Below are 20,433 nucleotides of genomic sequence, written 5' to 3'. Positions count from 1 at the left end.
TCACCAGCTAAAGAATGGCTTTTTTAGGGCTTTAGGCTTGAGGCTAATGTTTGTGTGTGCCTTGGTGATCAAAAAAGAAAAACAAACAAGTAAACCTGTAATGGTTGCCTATAAGGACTTCTTACTCAAGGCTGCTGAGCCTAAGTGAAAACCCAGATAAGGTCCAAACCGAAACAACACAGCAGTTTTCATGTGACTGACATATTACTCGTAGCCCCCCACCCGCAATGTTGTTTTGGACAACTAAGCATTATTATCCAATTTACATTTTATGAATATGAACACTGGTTCAAGAAGAGCCCATTGGTGATGCTGGAAGCTGCTGGAAGCTGCTGCTTCATCTTAGGAGTTTCGAACAAATAGGTGGACTGTGTGATCACTGAGTCCCTGAAGTGGATATTGTGTTAAATATCTTGTGGCTGCTGAAGATTTTGGCAACTTCTAAAGGCATTTTGAACCAACATAAATAAAAATTTCAAAAAAAATGAAACTGGAAGGCAGTGTTGCTTGTTGTGCAAGAACAATCAAGAACACTTAATGGAATATTGTGAGGAAGAGCCACAAATTAATATCTAATCTCAAATACACGCAAGACTTTCATCCTCCTAAGTAGGCTGACCAAAAAGACTAAAACAAATTGTCTTGTGTTTATATTTGCAAGCCACATTTTCTATATACAATTAAGTTACTTAAAATTCTGCAATTGAAGTACTAATCTTTAATAATAAGGTCTGGGTTTATTTGATTAAAGTGCGATTTGGCATCGTTAGATGGCTAATGTTTTAATTAACGAAATTAATTGCATTTGCTCCCTTGCTATCTGTCCATACTCTAACCGGTTGTTCTATCAGTTACACATGACACGTAAATATCTTTTGCAAATTAGTGTAGCAGTTATTCCTTATCCTGCAAAGTTTAGGTAGCAGAGGGATATATGTTATATGTAAATAATATATGTGTGTATTAGCTTGCATGCAGTAGGAAATTAGGTAAATAAGCTACTGTCATGTGCTCTCTTCATTATTGATCAGTGCAACACAAGAACTTAAATAGCCCAGGCCATTTTAGCAGGAATAGAGATGTTTTTAAAAAGAGCGGCAAAGTCCTATAACAAATCCTATTTCTCAGCTATACTAATTGCTTTCTTTGTGCTTAAATCCTTGCTAGTGCTGAAAGGTAAAAGCAAGCTAGGAAGCTGCATGACTGAGAAACCCAAACAACTCTTAAGAGAATGTTCTTTTTCTGTCCCATGCCTTGAGAATTTGCCATCTGGATTGCATACTGTATTCAGTGCTTTAGTTCTTGACGTTTTTAAACAATAGCACTGTAGCATTTCAGCGTGTTGTCTCATGATAAAACAAATGTGCCATGCATTAAATTATGCAGGTATATATTTAAAACTCCTCGTGTGCCCAAAGAACATAGTGGGAGCCCAGGCACTTACCGATTTGGTTTTGCTATACTACGGCATAGGGTTGATAATGTAGAATGCATATAGCATCATCTCTGCTTTCATTGAGATTTAAGGAAAAACATTTCAGAGATAAATATGTCAGATTTTGTATTGCTTTGGGCTTTCTCGAGGTTAATTAGTATCCAAGTGACTAAGATGTTTTATTCCTCCTTAGTACTTTCATCCTAGGGTGATATTTGCCTGAGGTTGAACTGTTTTTGATTAACTCTATGTGATAATGAAAACCATGAGAGTGGCCTCGTGTAGGAGTTCCTTCTTTTCTGATGTTACATATAAAACTGCGGAAGTCTTCCAATATTTAACACTGAACTTTTTTCCCTTTCTGCACTGAGACCTCAAACTAATTATGAAAGTGTGAGGAATGATTTTATCTGAAGTCACTGTTTTGTAAGGTGTGCCTAAGTGAAGAGTTCAACTCTTTTTATTGGGGTGAAGAAAAACACGTTCTAATGAGGGTTCAAGGGATCTTGGTGCTCTCCAAGAACAGGCAGGGGGTTAGAGCAGTCCTTGTACATAGAAGATCGAGACGAATGGACGATGCCTCCTCTGTTGTCATAATCTGTATATTTTGAGATAATCAGCAATGACTACTGGTATCTCCTCCCTGTTTCGCATTTAAAATAGAGAAATAACTAACTGAATAAAATTGTCAGAGTTGTTTGGGGAGGGGTCTAAAAATATAATAATTTTTTCCTCTAGAAACAAGATTGTGAAAAATGGAAATTCCCTCCTCATTTATTTTACTTCCGCTTTGGTGAGCTCATTTTGATGCTGCTTTTTATCACATGAAATATGTAATGGGCTCAGTGTGTGTATTAATTTATAGACCTAATCACAGCGAGGACTGGTCTTATCTAGAGACAGCTATAATCTTTCCACCTTTCAATTTAGTCTTTACAAAGTTATGTCTGAATCCAAAAGGGAAAGATCATTTGTAAACCAGTTTGTACGATTACCACACTTTCAGGAGCTTAGCACTTTATATTGTACCTTTGCTTCTACTCAATTCTCATCATTAATTGGAGCAATTTAATTTTTTTAAATTGAGACTTAATTGACATAGTAGTTTTGGGTATGCAACATAATGATTCAATATTTGCATACATTGTGAAATGGTTATCACAATAAGTCTACTTAACATCTGTCACCACACATAATTACAAAAAAGCCATTTTAATCAATGAAAATATATCTAGTGGGCTTATATATTTGATCTTTTTCAAGTTGTAAGAAAAAGTTCAGTTTGCCTCAGAAAATGGAGGTTTTGTTGGAAGGATAGCAAGGGAAGAGAGAGGAAAATGTCTTAAACGTCTCCATGAGGCGTCACAAACAACTATTGCATCTTTCTTAGTTTAAAAACAAGATAGGCTTTAGGAGCAGGTCTAATGACCTGATGGCAATTTTGTTAGCTATTGCATAAGCAGTGGGCCGCTTTTTCATCTCTGTTTATCCTGTTCACTATTTCCAACTAACTGATATGTCTTTCTCTTTCATAAATGGGAAAAAAGAGCTTCCAATTGGCTTGACTAGTCACCTCTAGAGTAGGTGGACCCATTTGGTCAGAGTTTACCTGAGAGCCTCCTTGCAGGATGGTTGCTTTGAGTTAGTTCTCATGTTCACACATGCCACACGTGGTAAATTAAGGGGGGGAAAAGGCAATTCAGGAATAAAAAACACATCAGTTTGGGGTTGTGGGCATGGCAGTGAGTCTGAAATTTCTTGCAAGACTGCTTGTATAAATTGTGTGGCCTGACGATGTATTTGGGTTCAGAGAAAATAAATATTTGTTTCGTGTTATTAAAATTTTACTCTGTGCTCAAAGTTCAATTGATTGACAACTTTAAAAAAGCCATTTGAAAGAAATGCTATATAATATATGAGATTATGTATTATGATATAAGAAATGCTAACATTGGTTTCATATTTAAAGGCAGTTGAAAGGCATCATCCCCTGTTCTCATCAGCTGACTGCTATAGAGTACTTATTCATTAATTGCTGAGAACGTCTAATGAAAATTGACATACGCCTGCATGTTTGGATCCTTTAATTCCCTTACATATATTTAAAAGAAATTGAATCATGATTGGAAGGAGCTAATTCTAGCAATTAAGCCGTTATTTAATGGATTATTTCCTACATAGCACAACAAATGGACCATTTTTCAAAAGGGAGAAGACTCATGAAAATGCTTGCAGGCACAAAAGACTAATAAATTTTTAAACTACAAAGCTAATAAACTAGATAAACTGGTGTCATGCTAAGGAAACCCATCCTGGTTCATTAAAGTCTAACATCTGAAACCACTAAGTGATCTGTCCCTTTCCACTACCATAGCACAAATGTGCTAAATTACAGGCATCAGATTAACTCCTCATACATTTAGACTAAGCTTTGCTTGAAATGCTACCATACATGTTCAAAGAAAGAGTGTTTTCTTTGAACAGTGTTTGTGAAGACTCTGACTATAAGTGTAGAGGTACCTACACACAACTTTACGTACAGATTTTCTTTTAATGAGGCTGTCCTAAGAGAGAAATCAGACCTAATAGCTTTTGACAAATAAAAGTTGCACTCACTGAATCACTCATGAGACCATGGGGAATTCAGTAGACATCACTGCTGATATTTATTTCAGTAATGCTGAAAACTCTTAATTCTTAGAGCTCAAATCAACTAGTTTATCTTTGGCTTCTTCTATGTAAAAACACTTTGTAAGAGTTAGCATTTTGAAATATTTGCTACTGATTTAGCACTGATATTAAAAAAAACCATTGAAATACTTCAACCAATGATTTGGTGCACATTTTTCCGTAATATCAATGCGGTTAATAAACAGCTTCTTCTATCTTATGCATCTGACAGATTTAGGTTTATTCTAATTTAACCTGATTATTATGAAAACCTTACACTTTACAATAATCTGGCCAAAAAAATCTTAATTTTTGTTATGTTGTTGAATTTAATTGCAATTTTAAAGCTTTATTGGATACATGATTTTATATGAATTGATTGCATTTTTATCTTTGGACCATAAGCATATAAAATGGGAAGCTACATGGATAAGACATGGCATACAATTTCAATATGAGAAATATACTCTTTAAGAATACTTATTGTTGGGCGCCTGGGTGGCTCAGTTGGTTAAGCGACTGCCTTCAGCTCAGGTCATGATCCTGGAGTCCCGGGATCGAGTCCCTCATCGGGCGCCCTGCTCGGCAGGGAGTCTGCTTCTCCCTGTGACCCTCCCCCCTCTCATGCTCTCTCTCTCTCTCAAATAAATAAATAAATAATCTTAAAAAAAAAAGAATACTTATTGTTTAGAAAAATAATTGAAAATGACAAAAAAGAAGAAATGTATTTTTCTACTTTCTCTTTATTCTTTTCTACAAATATAGTTCTCTGAACTGTTGACTTGCTGTATAGCACTGTCCAATAGAATGGAATGATGGAAATGCTCTCTGGCTTCATGCCCTGAAACACTAGCCATGAGCCACATGGGGCTTCTGAGCCCTTGAAGTATGGCTAGTTCCACGAAGGAGCTGAATTTTTCATTTTATTTATTTTAATGAATTTAAATGTGAATAGCATGTGGCTAGTGGCTACTTTATTGGACAGCATAGTATGGGCTATTAGCTCAGTGAAACGCTTAATGTTTTTAGTATTGACTTTCGTGATCACCAGGAAAAGTGAGATTCTACATTATTTTTCAAATCAAACCTTTGGAAACCAAAAAATTAAATATGAGAAAACCGTATGTCTAGGTAATGTAAGAGACCCTTCAACCAAAGTATTTTGGCTATTTTGTGTTGGTGACAAAATTTCTAAGTCCTGAAGTAGAGACTGATAATCTGTAGTTCCTGTGGAGTTTCCCGTAAGATATTGCCGGGGGCACTTTAACTTGCTCTTTCAATGAGTGGATAATGCATTTCGCAACAAAAAAATACACCCAATAGGATACTATGAGCTGACTGTGCAACATCCAAACTGATACTCAAAGGAAGATTATTCAGTGATGCTTGCATTTCTAACCACCAAACTAAGGGCACCTGCGTGGCTCAGTCGGTTAAGCATCTGCCTTTGGCTCAGGTCGTGATCTCAGAATCTGGGGATCAAGCCCCACGTCAGGCTCCCTGCTCTGCAGGGAGTCTGCTTCTTCCTCTCCCCCTCACCCTATTCATTCTCTCTCAAATAAATAAATAAAATCTTAAAAAAAAAATAAACACCAAACTACATTTTCAACAAGAAAAAAAAAACCCCAGAAATCTACCTATTTGTGTACAAGCATGTGAAATTAAAGTAGGCAAGTGTTTCTAAATGTTATGTCTTTATTCCAGTGTGTTAATTCATTAACTTTAGAATAATAATCAGTGTCAATACTTTACAACCAGTTTTCAAATTGCTGGATTAATATTTCTTCTATATATGATCTCTTTTCTCTCTTCTCTCTTTCCAGAATGCTGATTTTGTGCTCAAGCCCTATTAATAGCCTTTCTCTCTGAATACGTTACTGTTCCCTGGTCTCCAGTAAAGGCTCCTGGCTTCTGTGTTTCTAATCAGGGCCTCCATTAAACAGTCACAGAGGTTACTGTTTGGTTATGTTTGCAGTTAGTAGCTCTTAGCTTTATCTGCCTAGTGGTGGTTTACAAATTCTTGCTAATGCTAAATTAGAACAGTAGTTTCTGGTGGCTTCTACTCTTATTTTCCATTTCCCCTTCCCCTGTTGCAAATCAGAGGTGGAGGAGGAGGAGGGGAAACCACTGCAAAATGAAGAGGTTTACCATACTCACCCTGTGGGACAGTGGATAAGGAAGATCACAGTTGTTTGGCCTGGGATCTGGATCTTATTAATGTCACACGGCTTCCCCATCCTCGGAGGCAGAAATTTGGATTCTCCCTGCTGTTAACAGGCCTTAACATGAACTGAAGTTCACTAAACTTTCTGTAACTAAATAAACTCAAGGTTGCTGAAATTTTCCCCTTCCCTATAATGGTCTAGTGGATGGGATAGGCTTGGTATCACAACACCACACAGCTGTTTGATGTCCCCAAACTGACATATGCTTAAGCATGTTATTTGGGCTGTCCCTTCTTTCATCCATAACCTGCTTTCTTAAAACTGGAGTTTAAAACATGCAGTTTGCAAAGCATGGGCAGAGAACGTGCAGTAATGTGTTTCCTAAATTGTGCTCCCTCTCTTGGAGTTTGAAATAGAGCAAATTTCTGCTTTTGCAATACAGCTGATACCCCATACATTTCAAGGACAAATAACAAATCAGAAGAAAAAGGTAATAGGAGTGTTAAATATTACATATGAGAAATGAACTTTTAATTGCTCTCTCATAAAACATTTAGGGTATTAATAAAAATAGTTTCACTCCATTAAAAACAAGATGTTTGTTGATACATTGCAGTAAAGCAGCAAATGTTGGATGACTTAAAAGTCCATATTTTTATTTAGCAAGATAGCAAGAGTACTTATGATTATAACAAAAAATGATGGGAACTTTTAGTTTTTAGCTATAATTTCATTGTCCTGATATTTTAGAGAGTAACTATCAGCTTCTACAGTGAAAACTGCTATTTAAAAAAACAAGAAAAGTTCTAATCCAATTTCCAGTTAGAGCAGGTCAGCAAAATTATTACAACGAGAATGTAACTTATGGGATCAATTGGAAGGGAAACCAATATCAATGAAAGCTCTTAGGATTGGTAGGGTTTTTTTCCTTTCTCAAAAATTATAGTCATGTATAAAGAATAAATGCAAACATAGTTAAACAATTCAGTTTATTTTCATGTATAGGGTTGAAGCTAAAATTTAATCAAATGTAACTGACTAATGGGGTATAATATAGTTGTTAAAGCTTACCACAGCACATACTTCATGCTTTCCACTTTAGATATATTAGCTTGTCTCATCCCCATACCAACTTTATGAGGTAGGTACTGGTATTATCTCCATTCTTTAAATGAAGAAACTAAGATACCAAGATGTTAAGTAAAGTGTTCATGATCACGTAGCTGGTAAGTTGCAGGCTGGGATTGTAACCCAGGCATTATGACTCCAATATCTGTTATAGTATTCTTCACTGTGACACAACATTCTCTGTCTCTTAAAAAAAGAAAAAACTAGGGTGCCTAGTTGGCTCAGTCGGTTATGGGTCTGCCTTCGCCTCAGGCCATGATCCCAGGGTTCTGGGATCGAGTCCCACATCGGGCTCTCTGCTCAGTGGGGAGTCTGCTTCTCCCTCTACCCTTCCCCCTTCCTTGTGCTCTTTCTCTCGCTCTCTCTCTCTCAAATAAATAAATAAAATCTTTAAAAAACAAAACAAAAACTATTCTTTTCATCATTGCTTTCAACTCTGCTAAACTGCCGCCTCCCAACACCCATAGGAAATTAAGATTTAGTATATCTTAATGTGTTGAATGATTTCATAACTCTCTGATGATTTTTGGTAATCAAAATTAGACTAGATCTTCCCCATCACTGATGGAGATTGTGGCTAAGAGGTCTCAGAAGAGAGGGGCCATGGCCTGGCTCAAAGGTATTTGTTCTCTTTCTCAGTTTAAGACCTCGATTCTTTGTTGAAGGAGATGTGGAAGGTGAAGAGGGAGATAGAAATCTTCTTTTGTAACTGGTTGCAGGTTAGTGCTACTTTGGTTTAGTACTTACTAGTCTCCAAATAGGTGGTATGTGATTTCCTTGGAGTAGTGTTCAGAAGTATGTCTCCCACTGGCTTCCACCCACAGTTTGTGACTGTGAGCCCTTCTTTAGCTTGTCTCATTACTTGCCTTGACTCTTGATTGGCTAGCTATAAAGACCTCACCCTTCTCCAACCGCAGAGTTCCTTTTCCTGGAGCCACAGGAACACTGGAGTTCTCTTCTGTCCTTTCCAAGGGAAGCAACGGGCATGAGGTAAAGAGCCCCATCATCTTTACTAGATTCAGGTCTAGGCTATGAATAAGAAAAAATACAGAGGAAGAATGAAGAAACTCATGCTAAACTGATCCTCTGTGTTTGCTGTTAAAATGCACAAATATGATATGGAAAGGAGATTATTGATAGGGGTTGATAGCTACTCTTTATTTATTTTGTTTTGTATTTTTTTTTATTAACATAACGTAATATTTGTTTCAGGGGTACAAGTCTGTGATTCATCAGTCGTACACAATTTACAGCGCTCACCATAGCACATACCCTCCCCAATGTCTATCACCCAGCCACCCCACCCCTCCCACCCCCCTCCACTCCAGCAACCCTCAGTTTGTTTCCTCAGATTAAGAGTCTCTTACCTTGTCTCCCTCTCTGGTTTCGTCTTGTTTCATTTTTCCCTCCCTTCCCCTATGATCCTCTGTCTTGTTTCTCAAATTCCTCATATCAGTGAGATCATATGATACTTGTCTTTCTCTGACTGACTTATTTCGCTTAGCATAATACCCTCTCATTTCATCCACTTCGTTGCAAATGGCAAGATTTCATTTTTGATGGCTGCATAATATTCCAGTGTGTGTGTGTGTGTGTGTGTGTGTGTGTGTGTGTGTGTGTATCTCATCTTCTTTATCCATTCATCTCTTGATGGACATCTTGGCTCTTTCCATAGTTTGACTATTGTGGACATTGCTGCTATACACATTGGGGTGCACATGCCCCTTCGGATCACTACATTCGTATCTTTGGGGTAAATACCCAGTAGTGCAATTGCTGGGTCATAGGGTAGCTCTATTTTCAACTTTTTGAGGAATCTCCATGCTGTTTTCCAGAGTAGCTGCACCAGCTTGCATTTCCACCAACAGTGTAGGAGGGTTCCCCTTTCTCTGCAACCTCGCCAACATCTATCATTTCCTGACTTGTTAATTTTAGCCTTTCTGACTGGTGTGAGATGGCATCTCATTGAGGTTTTGATTTGGATTTCCCTGATGCCAAGTGATGTTGAGCACTTTTTCATGTGTCTGTTGGCCATTTGGATGTCTTCTTTAGAAAAATGTCTGTTCATGTCTTCTGCCCATTTCTTGATTGGATTATTTGTTCTTTGGGTGTTGAGTTTGATAAGTTCTTTATAGATTTTGGGTACTGATTGATACTCTTAAAAAAAAACTTCCAGGAATGTTTTATATATTGATTTCTGTACAATGACATATGAAATCTTTTTTGACATTCCTTTTTTTTAAGATTTTTTTAAATTTATTCATTTGAGAGAGAGAGTGTGTGTGAGAGAGAAAGAAAGAGAAAGAACACAAACGGGGGGGGGGGGGGGGGAGTAGAGGCAGAGGGAGAAGCAGACTCTCCTGGGACTCTGGGATCATGACCTGAATTGAAGGCAGACACTTAAATGGATTGAGCCATCCAGGTGCCCCTTTTTTGACATTCCTAATAGTGCAAATGAAAACCTTTATTATATATTATTCAGAAATGTTCACATTGCTGAGCTGGTGGTCCATATTCTTTTATATTTCAAGCCATAATCTATGTCAATTCATTTGATTTCTGGGTTGCAAATGTGCTAAGTAGTGCTACAAAGAACTCAAAGAATTAGCACGTATTAAGGAGCCTAGGGCTGAAATAGCTTCCAAACTGGGTTGCATTTGATAAACAATGGATGCAGTACTTATATTATGATCACAAGCAGTACTGATGGGAAGCGAGCAATTTAAATCAATCTTTTTAAATGAGAAACTAGTGAGGCATAGGCAGAGGAAAATTATTCAGTGCTCTGCTGGTTACTGAAATTCCATCATCACGGCAGATTTTAGACCTTAGAGAAGTATTGTTCTTGTTGTTTTAGTGGATTACTGCTAATGATAATGGTTACTTCAAAAATATATATCTGCCCTGCTATTTGCCAAACTGGCCACAACAGCCTTGTGAAAATGTTGGCTTTACAAAAAGATAAGTTTAGGGAAGAAGGGCCAATCTATCTTTCCCCTCTTTAATGATCTTTGATAAAGGAATTGGCTCCCTAAATTCATAAAAATGCAAAAGTGGATGAAGTGCTTTATATTCCTGGAGCATCACATAAATTGGGAGAGGTTTAGACTTCACCGATCAGAAATGTGCCAACTGCTCACTCACTGTTATCTCCAGGGCCTTCAATTCCTATGGTAATAGAAGCCTCTGGTGTCCATGAGTGGTTAGCCATTTGAAAACCCTAATGTCTGTGGAATCAGGAGGTGGGGATGGAATTGACGATATTCTGCCTACTGGAAGTGGATAAACATAAAGATGGGAGTAAGTGCCTTATTTGCCAGGAGGCTGTAAGAGACAAGAGCAGGGTGTAGTCCGTAGGCCTTCCTTGACATGCATATCAGTCACTGCAGGAATTACTTGAGGAGGTGAAAGATTGTGCAAGATTTGGCAGGACTGTCATGAGAATTTTTCTCTTCCACAAATTGCTCATCACCTCATCTTCATTACTCAGTATTTTTCAGTGTATTCACTATATCTTTTTTATCATTTATTTTATTTCTCCCATGGGTCTCATAGTGGACCTTTGTTCCTCATGGGGGGAGGGAAAGTAAAAACATGGGAAGGTAGTTTTTCAGAGGCGTTTTGCCAATTGAGAGCCCAGGGAACTCTCTTCTTGCTTAAGTCTTTCATGTACCCTCAGCATATATGCCTTCTGATTGTCTAATGGGCAACTGATCAGGCAAACAAGTATATTACTGAAGAAATGGCTTCATGGTAGCTCTCCTTTGTTTTTCCCCAACTCATTATTTTCTCCCAACAAGTTTCTTTTTCAAACCCTTGCTCAGTTAGTTGCATTGCCATCTATTCATACTCAGTCACCAAAGTGAGACACTCAGGAGGCCTCCTTGAATTCTTCTCCCCTCTCCGTCCTCTTCCCAATCAATTACCAAGTCCCAAGGATTTTACCACCCAAATATTTCTCAAATGTATTCTTTCTTCTACCTTTTTGCTGTTACTGTTGGCCATCTTTTACATGGTCTTCTGTCCCAGTGTCTTTACTTAGTTTTCATACTCTTTTGGCCACAACACAGGAACAATATTTTTGTCTTGAATCACCATACACAACTACACACGTAACTATGACCCAGGAACACCACATCATTTGCAACATGCTGTTTCTCACACCTGTATCATTGCTCAAGCTTCCCTTTGAGCTGAGAGTTTTCCAGCTTGCACCCTTTCTACTCTTGTCCCTGATTAATCATGTCTCCGTGGTGAAGACTTACCACAGATGTAGGTTCCTCAATAAAGTCTTCCTGCTCATCTCAGGGTGAGTTAAGGTGCCATTCAATGCTCATATGATACCTACTGCATATTCCATATAATTTTATAATTGTTTCTACACCTCTCTTATTAATGTGTGAACTCTTTGAGAGCAGAACAAATTATTCTAACATCTAGCAGAATAACTGGCATAATAAATTTGGATCAATAAATGATTTTGAAGATATTTCTCTGAAGTAAAAATTTTCATTGTTAATGTATTAAAATGCAGATGATTTTTGTGTATTGATTTTGCATGCTACAACTTTGCTGAATTCATTTATTAATTCTAATAGTTTTTTGTATGTTTTGTTTTTCTGGTGTGTAGAATTTTGTGTTTACTACTTGTCATCTAAGAACAGAGAACATTTTACTTCTTTCTTTTCAATTTGAATACATTTTGTTCCCTTTTCTTGACTAATTGCTGTGGCTAGAATTTCTAGTACTATGTTGAGTAGAAATGACAAAAGTGTGCATCTTTGTCTTGATCCTGATCTTAGAGGAAAAGCTTTCAGTCATTCACTAGTGAGTATGGGGTTTGCCTTACCTTTAGTTAATTTTAAATGTTATTATTTCATGGCTCAGTCTACTTCAAATCTGAGATTATGGTACGGTATTTCCATTTCCATTAAGACATTTTCCTGTCCAAGAATGACTTATTGGGATATATCCTCTCTCTCTTGGTTTGTAGATATCTAAGAAGATATGGGACCAGAGTGCATCAGAGTGTGTGTGCTTCGTTACTATTCCTCATTCTTATTGTTGATATTTTCTGTACTACCTTCCTAAGCTAATTAATCCCCGGATGCCCATGGCTCACCACCATTCCCTTCTTCTGGTCCAAATGAGAGTCTCATCTCATTTTCCTCCTTTGGATTATTTTACTCTTGTATTTGGTGACACTTCAGACCTAAATAGTCAGTTTTTATGGCATTAATTTGTCCCCATTGGTATGCAGTAAAAGTAACTTAGCACCTAGGTTCTGTGTCTTCCGTTAGAATAAGCTTTGTTAGTGTGGTGAATTCAGTGCTTTGCAAGCAGTAGGTTCCAGTAAATGTTGACTGAAGACTGTCTGAAGCCTGTGAAGTAATTTTGTTATCACAGTAATCACATCTCAACAGTCACCAACAAATGCTGCTACTTAGGACAGTAGCATTTCACAGTTGCTAATAAGTTCTGTGAGAAAGTACAGCTGTTGACTATCATTGAAGATAACAAAAACATTCCAATAAGAGCAGGAGCAGGATAAAGAGCAAGTACACTGAAAAAGAATATATCTATTTTTCTAATTTTAGAAGTATTTCAAAGAAAATATAAATGTAAAGCACTCCACTTTTTAAAAAACAGCAATGACAACCAAATCAAATTAAAATATAAAAATTGAATTTTACCGGGCGCCTGGGTGGCTCAGTTGGTTAAGTGACTGCCTTTGGCTCAGGTCATGATCCTGGAGTCCCTGGATCGAGTCCCACATCGGGCTCCCTGCTCGGCAGGGAGTCTGCTTCTCCCTCTGACCCTCCCAACTCTCCCCCTTCTCATGTGCTCTCTCTCTCAGTCTCTCTCTCTCAAATAAATAAATAAAATCTTTAAAAAAAAAAAACGTTGTAATAAAAAAAATTGAATTTTACTATTTTAATGTCTGAAATTACTTCTTATGTATTTGTTTTTTAAAATCTAAATAATAGAAATGCCATGAAGTAATTTAAGCTAGAACTGAAAAAAATTAAGTAGAACTGAAGTTATATGTCATCTAAAACTATAGAACCAGAATATCAAACCTCAACATGTTTTCTAAAAAAAAATCAAATTTCTTTCAAGTCACCACTGAAAAGTAACTCACAATGGTTTATAAGAACTGGAGTTTGGATTTCATTTTGGTAATACAGTCACTGATATCATGAATATTTAATTTATTAAAAAAATAAACAACTACTTTGAGCTAATTCATTCTAATTAAAACAGTCAAGGACCAATAGCTGTAAAACAATGGCAGTTAATCTCTGATATTACATTCAATAAAAGGCTCAAAGTACATATTTCTAAGGAAAAACAGTCTGTAAATAATAGGTGGGGAGAAATCCATGTGACCTGTACATCCTAATTTATAGTGCATTGTTCTAAAGAAATGGTTTTTAATATATTTATGGAAATATTTGAGAATGTGTTTGATGATATGTTAAGCTCTAAACCTTTTAAGAGCTTGTTATGTGGCTAAAAAAAGGAATTTGTAGGTGTAAGCCATTTTTATAGTAACATATGATATGGATCCCAAAATTTTAGTATTTATTAAATGGAGCCATGTTACTAGCCTTGCCTGTATTTAGAAAAGATTTGCTCCTTGTCAAACAGTTTGGGGAAAGAGGAATGGAATATGACACATTAACAGGTGGCATCTTAATGGGGGAATATTCCATGGAGAGGGGTAAGCACTTTCATTCACCCACAATTCACAAAAAATTCCAAAATGGCTCCAATATTTTTCTCATTCCTTCCAGAAAGAAACCAAAGTTGAACTTCGTGTGTTGTCACAAATGTAGAAGTCATACACTGATATCTCAATCATCATAGTGCTTGGAAAGAGGACTTTGTAAAACAGGGTTAAATCATTTCACTGCCTAAAATTGGTCCTCAGAGCATCCTGTACCTAAGCAAGGAAATGATGCTTTATTAAAATTTAGCACTTTTATCAATGAACATTTCAGTTCAGAGGTAATTTTTCTGTTTTCTGTTCACTTTCTTTTCTTTTTTAAAGATTTTATTTATTCATTAGAGAGAGAAAGAGTGAGCATCAGTGGGGTGAGGGGTAGAGGAAGAGGGAGAAGCAGGCTTCCCACTGAGCAGGGAGCCTGATGTGGGGCTCGATCCCAGGACCCGGGATCATGACCTGAGCCGAAAGCAGACGCCTAACCAACTGAGTCACCCAGGTGCCCCCGTTCACGTTCTTAGAACAAAACTGTCATATAAATAACCACATGGAGTTTTATTTTCTGTGTCAGTTTCTTGGGAATATGTTCTTTTTGGTCCTTATTTGATTACAAGGGGAAAGACAAGGCATCATAGAATTGTGAGAGAGTCCCGGGCTTTGGTTTGTGCTCCACCATGCTCCTGTGGTTTCCTTTGTTAAGCCACCTAAACATTCCTGCCTCAGATTTCTTTTCTTTTTTTTTTTTTTTAAGATTTTATTTATTTATTTGATAGAGAGAGACATAGCGAGAGCAGGAACACAAGCAGGGGGAGTGGGAGAGGGAGAAGCAGGCTTCCCGCAGAGCAGGGAGCCCGATGTGGGACTCGATCCCAGGAACCTGGGATCATGACCTGAGCTGAAGGCAGACGCTTAATGACTGAGCCACCCAGGTGCCCTGCCTCAGATTTCTTACATATAAAACAAGAATAATGCTCTTTGCTCTGAGAGCAAAAACAAAAACAAAAACATTCTTCTATAATACCATAAATTACTATGTGGATATATAATTTCCATTTTTAAAATTTTTAGAAATATTATTTTTTGGTGGAGTGCTATATGAACAACAATAATTGTGATATTGCACCTTTACTATGAATTAGACTCTCCACTAAGCATGTGATAACCAACCACATGAATTGGGACTATTCATTTTGTAAAGGCAGAACCGAAGCATAAAAGATTTAAGAAACTTTCTAGTAAATCTCCCTATTACAATATTCTGACAATTTTTAATGCTAAAGGTACTCTGTGATATCATCTTTGGATGACAGAGAAAATATCCAAAGACTTGGCTGAACCAGATGGGGGTCACAACATTACCTGTGGAGTTAAGTTAGGGTTTTACTGTGTCACATAAGTGGCAAAACCAAAAATACAGCTTCCTCCATAAAAACTGATCACGGCAGGCTGTGACAGCTTAATGTTCCAGTTCTACTCTTGTCTCTTCACTAATTTGCTGCATCTAATTTTCTTTCCTTCTCCCCAAAATACATATATGAACAACTGCATGATGGCTCAATACTAGATCTGAACTTTTCATTCTGCTGCTAGACATGCTTCCTTCTGGTTCTGCTCTCGCTGTTGAATCTTACTTACCTGACAGTTCTGGATTGCTATTGCTTATTTTGAAAATTGCATGGAATTTTCTAGTCTTTTTAGTCGTAGAAGTGATTTTATTATTTTGGGGGTGTTATTTTACATGGCCAACTCGGAAGTGAATCTCGACATTTGGAACAAATATATACATATATTGACCAAGGTTATCAAGGAAACTAGGGTTGCCCAGTATTATTTAGGCTATGGAATCCCTTCTTTTAGTGCCCCTAAGGTATACCCTATAGAGGAGAGGGAATTGGAGTCCTTGCTCTACAGCCTGTTAAGCTGCTTACTACTCCAGTTAGATTTTGAAGAGATACCTAAGTACGTTCCCTCTAAAAGTCTTTTTCTCACCAGGACTTCTGCACTCAATTCCTTACTGCTTTTCGTGAGGGGACCAAATGGCAACAGAAAGGCAACCTCCCCCCTCAAGACTTAGATTAGAACCAGCTAATCTTTTCACTGAGCCACATATTTAGCCCTTCAGAACTTAAAGTGCTGAGAAAAACCATAAGTCATCTCATGGGTCTACTCTGAAAGAGATTAGTTTCCCTGATCACTCACCTCCCGGGTGGTTTCTTGATGGGTCCGCCATGATGGGTCTCTCCTCCCCCAGGAGACTGGAGCAAATGGAGCTTCCTTCCAGGGTTTGAGGGGTTGCAAATGCCAAACTCCACAAGGTGGTAGTCAGTGCATGCACTGGGTATAAGTACATCTGAGAGCACCTAGTGAGTTGGTGGAGACCTTAGTGATTGAGGTCAAGTTTAAAGGAAGCAGCTGCAACTATTCAGTCCCAGTAGACTGGTGTGAAGGAAATGCAGGCTCAGTTATAGCAAATCTTCAGGACTTTTCAAGAGAAACCAGAGACTCAGATTTTTTCTTTTTAATTATGAAATCCTCCACTTTTTAAAAGCTGGCTCATGTGTTATGGGGAAAAAAAGATGTGGCTAAAGAAAATATGTATGTGGACTTAATTTATCTGATGGGCTACAAACTCATGGCTTCTGCAATAAGAAGTAACAATTATCTGTTTGATGACAGGTCAGGCACTGTGCTCAGTGATTTACATAACTTATCCTAAAATAATTTCTTTTGTGTGTATATGTATTCATATGTGTGTATGCATACATATATGCATATAGGATGTTATGTATGTTTTCCTGAAAACTTTTCCTTTGGCGTAGGCAATAATTCTCTCTCATTTTGCACCAATTTGGGCAATTCACATTAACCTGGTTTAATTGTCATCTTCTCCACACAGACTTCTCTAACAGTGATGTCTCCTATCTCTGAATCCATTTATAAATATTATCTTGCCACTAATTTGCTATTTAACAAATATTGTTTTATGGAATCTCTTATAGCAACTATAAAACAGTATTTGTCAAATCTCTTATAACAGCTATTCAACTTGTCTTGACTCTTATGTCTCGTTTTCTGAGATAGATTATAAGCTATTTTTTAGTTAAAATTTTTTTTAAAAGATTTTATTTATTTATTTGACAGAGAGAGAGAGAGAGAGGCAGAGAGAGAGGGAACACAAGCAGGGGGAGTGGGAGAGGGAGAAGCAGGCTTCCCGCGGAGCAGGGAGCCCGATGGGGGGCTCAATCCCAGGACCCTGGGATCATGACCTGAGCTGAAAGCAGACACTTAACAACTGAGCCACCCAGGCACCCCGATTATAAGCTTTTTTAGCAAAAGGAATATAGCCTTTTTTTCTTAGCCTTTTCTAATGAGGTGTGTATGTATAGGGTAGGCTTATCAAATATTTGAATGAATGTTTAAAGTCAATAACTCTATGCCAAGATATACATAGATATTTAATTTTTTTTTAAGTTTTTATTTACTTATCTGACAGAGAGAGAGCGAGCACAAGTAGGGGGAGTGGCAGGCAGAGGGAGAGCGAGAAGTAGGCTCCCCGCTGAGCAGGGAGCGTGATGCGGGGCTCGATCCCAGGACCCTGAGACCACGACCTGAGCCGAAGGCAGACGCTCAACCGACTGAACCACCCAGGCGCCCCAGATATTTTAATTTCTTAATTGAATATACAAACTTTATTGGGTTCTTGTTGGGCACTGTGTTAAGGGCTTAAAAGTCTTATTAGTTGGGTATTATTAGCTCTATTTTATAGAAGCAAAAAATTTTGAAGTTCTAAAAGTTAAATATTTTGTCTAAGTCACATATATTATAAGTTGCAGAGCTGGAATGCACTGTAATATTAGAAGTACTCATAATAGGCATGAACATGGCATGAGATGTGCAACCAAAAAGATGAAAATGCTCTAAACCACTGTAATCACCCACAACTCAGCACAAAGCAGCATGAAAAGAATTTAAAGACATGTGTTGCTACTTTCCATTCTCAGATGATACTAGTTAAGGCTTATCATTTAGAGCACTGACGCCAACACTGTAGCTATTCTCAACTTTTTAAATACAATGTTTTGTCTTCTCCACTCACCTATCTTGGAAGGATTCATTTTTTCAAAAGCTAGAAGCCTGAGTCATAAAAAAGAGACTGTTGGAATTAGAAGGGATTTTAGCAGCTATGTGGTCTAACCTATTCTTTATCAAATGAGAAATATAGACACAGGAAGAGATTTGCCCAAGTACTACCTACCCAGAAAATAATTAGTAGAACTAGTACTGTTTTTCCATAAGAAAAAAAAAATTTTTTTATTCTTAGGAAATATTTTTTATCCTGTGTAAGAGTTCTGGAGCCTAATCTCTTGATTGACAGAGAACAAATGCAAATGGGTTGTTGGCAGCTAATTCTTTATCCGGATTGACAACAATAGTCCTCTCCATTGATCTGAGCCAGCTGGATGGAGGAAGCTGTGGTAGATGAAGCTTGTGACAGATGATCAAATAATACGGAAACTACCTAGTTCTCAAGTAAATATAACTGAGCTCTTCAAGAGCAGGAATGCCATCTTAGTCATTTTTATTTTCCAGGAAACAGCTGAGTGCATGACACTCCTTGCTTAAAGGAATGGTAGATACTTTGCTTCTGCTTTGATCCAATTAATATTTAATGATTGCTTTCTGTATGCTAGACATTGTACCTTAAACTATCACCTATATGAATCTCACTTATTCCTCACTAAAACCAGACAAAAACTGGTGAGATAAGTATTATCCCCCCATTTTGCCGATAAGGTCACAGGTTTAGAGGTGGAAATTGTCCCCTACCTGCAATTAGTAAAACTGATGCTAAAACATTTGATTCCAAGTCCAGAACCCTTTAGACCATACTTTTTCATCTCACACTGTCTGTTAAAAACATTTGTATTTGAAGCTGTCTGAGCAAACATCATACCATTGGGGTCAGAGTATTGCACATTCACTACAGTGAAAACAATGTTATGCCCGTCTCAGCAGGAGGTGATTGTTGATGATGGTAACTGGGGTAAAAGCTGATTTTTGAACAGACATGTCAGACCTAAGCATCCAAAAAAGTATTGGCCCTCACTGGGAAGTGGTATTGTTCAGTCAGGGAAGAGCCACGGAGTTTGGAAGAAAATAACAAAGTCAAATATTGCTTTCTCCTCTACAAAAAATTATAAATATTTATAAAACCTGTCCCAGGAGACCCAAGCTATGTAATAGAACAGAAAACACTCGGATCAATGTCTAGGGAAATATATAGGCTGAAAGGATAAAACAATATTCTTGTCTGAGCCTGAACTCATGGACAGCAGAGACCAATTTTCCTTTATCTCTAAAACCAGGTACATGGCAGATGCTCAACACAGTGGTGGATGAATCCTAGAGCTAATTAGGAAAAAGTCCTCTTTTCCCGTTCCACAGGCTAAGCAGGTAAGAATACAGGAGGAAGACAAGGATTTTTTTTAAATCAAACGTTTAGAGTTGCTTATAATTACCAGATTTAAGTATCATTATGAACTTGTTTTTGTTTTAAAAAAGAACATAGTTATAGCCTTATTTAAGAGTATCAGAAAGGTGCATAGAAAAAAAAAGCCTTGTTTCAACAATCAATATTTCTAAGAGTTTGTAGAGAACAGTTTAATATTCATTGAAGTATATCGCAGATCTAACTGTTCTGTCATTTACATTCCTGTGTTTGCAGTGATAAACATCAGTTCATCTTCTCTTTAAATCACCGAGATATTTAAATAAAGTTTTAATAAAACATAAAAATAGCTTTATTAGACACCTGTAGATTTCTATATAATGTACTTTGCAGACCTGACTTTTGAGAGCAGATATAAAAAGCAGCACAAATTGAGTTAATTTAAACTCAAACAAAAGGTCAGCTGGCAAAAAGTAAAGACCTCTGTGACCTCTTGTTCAAATCCTGGAAGCTATAAATCCCACTAAACTACTTAGGGCGTTATTAAGCAAGCCCAACAAAAGATAATCAACATTGTAATTATTGTTCAATTATAGACAGAATAATAAGCCTGGTTTTTATTTGTCAAAGCAACAAGCCTTAAGTTATTTGCAAAACCATTTTAATGAATAGGAGAAGGCTGCAGGTTACATAAGCAATTAAAGAAAAATCATAAAACCAAACACTTAAAATTGGTCGAAGCCCTAACAGTATCCATCAAGCTTTTTGAAAGTCAAGGTTACAAGGGTAACTAAAATGCAAAACTCAAGGATGAAATCCATTCAGGTTTCACAATCTCCAGTGTCTCATTTTTATCAAA

General features: G+C 37.3%; 1 long non-coding RNA gene across 1 annotated transcript in view; it reads left to right on the top strand.

Annotated features, from left to right (window-relative positions):
* The window catches only part of LOC135365432 (uncharacterized), a 229,603-nt gene that overhangs the window by 39,440 nt on the left and 169,730 nt on the right, over positions 1 to 20,433 (top strand). Inside the window, exon 2 of the long non-coding RNA XR_010413285.1 lies at positions 19,492 to 19,579. This is a non-coding gene — a long non-coding RNA (uncharacterized LOC135365432). The remainder of the gene's footprint in view (positions 1 to 19,491; positions 19,580 to 20,433) is intronic.

The sequence above is a fragment of the Mirounga angustirostris genome, unplaced genomic scaffold, assembly GCF_029215605.1.
Source record: "Mirounga angustirostris isolate CCGP_5_RB_7025 unplaced genomic scaffold, mMirAng1.0.hap1 SCAF_7, whole genome shotgun sequence".
NCBI lineage: Eukaryota > Metazoa > Chordata > Mammalia > Carnivora > Phocidae > Mirounga > Mirounga angustirostris.
Note: the sequence above shows the minus strand (reverse complement) of the source record. Positions and strands in the feature narration are given on the sequence as shown.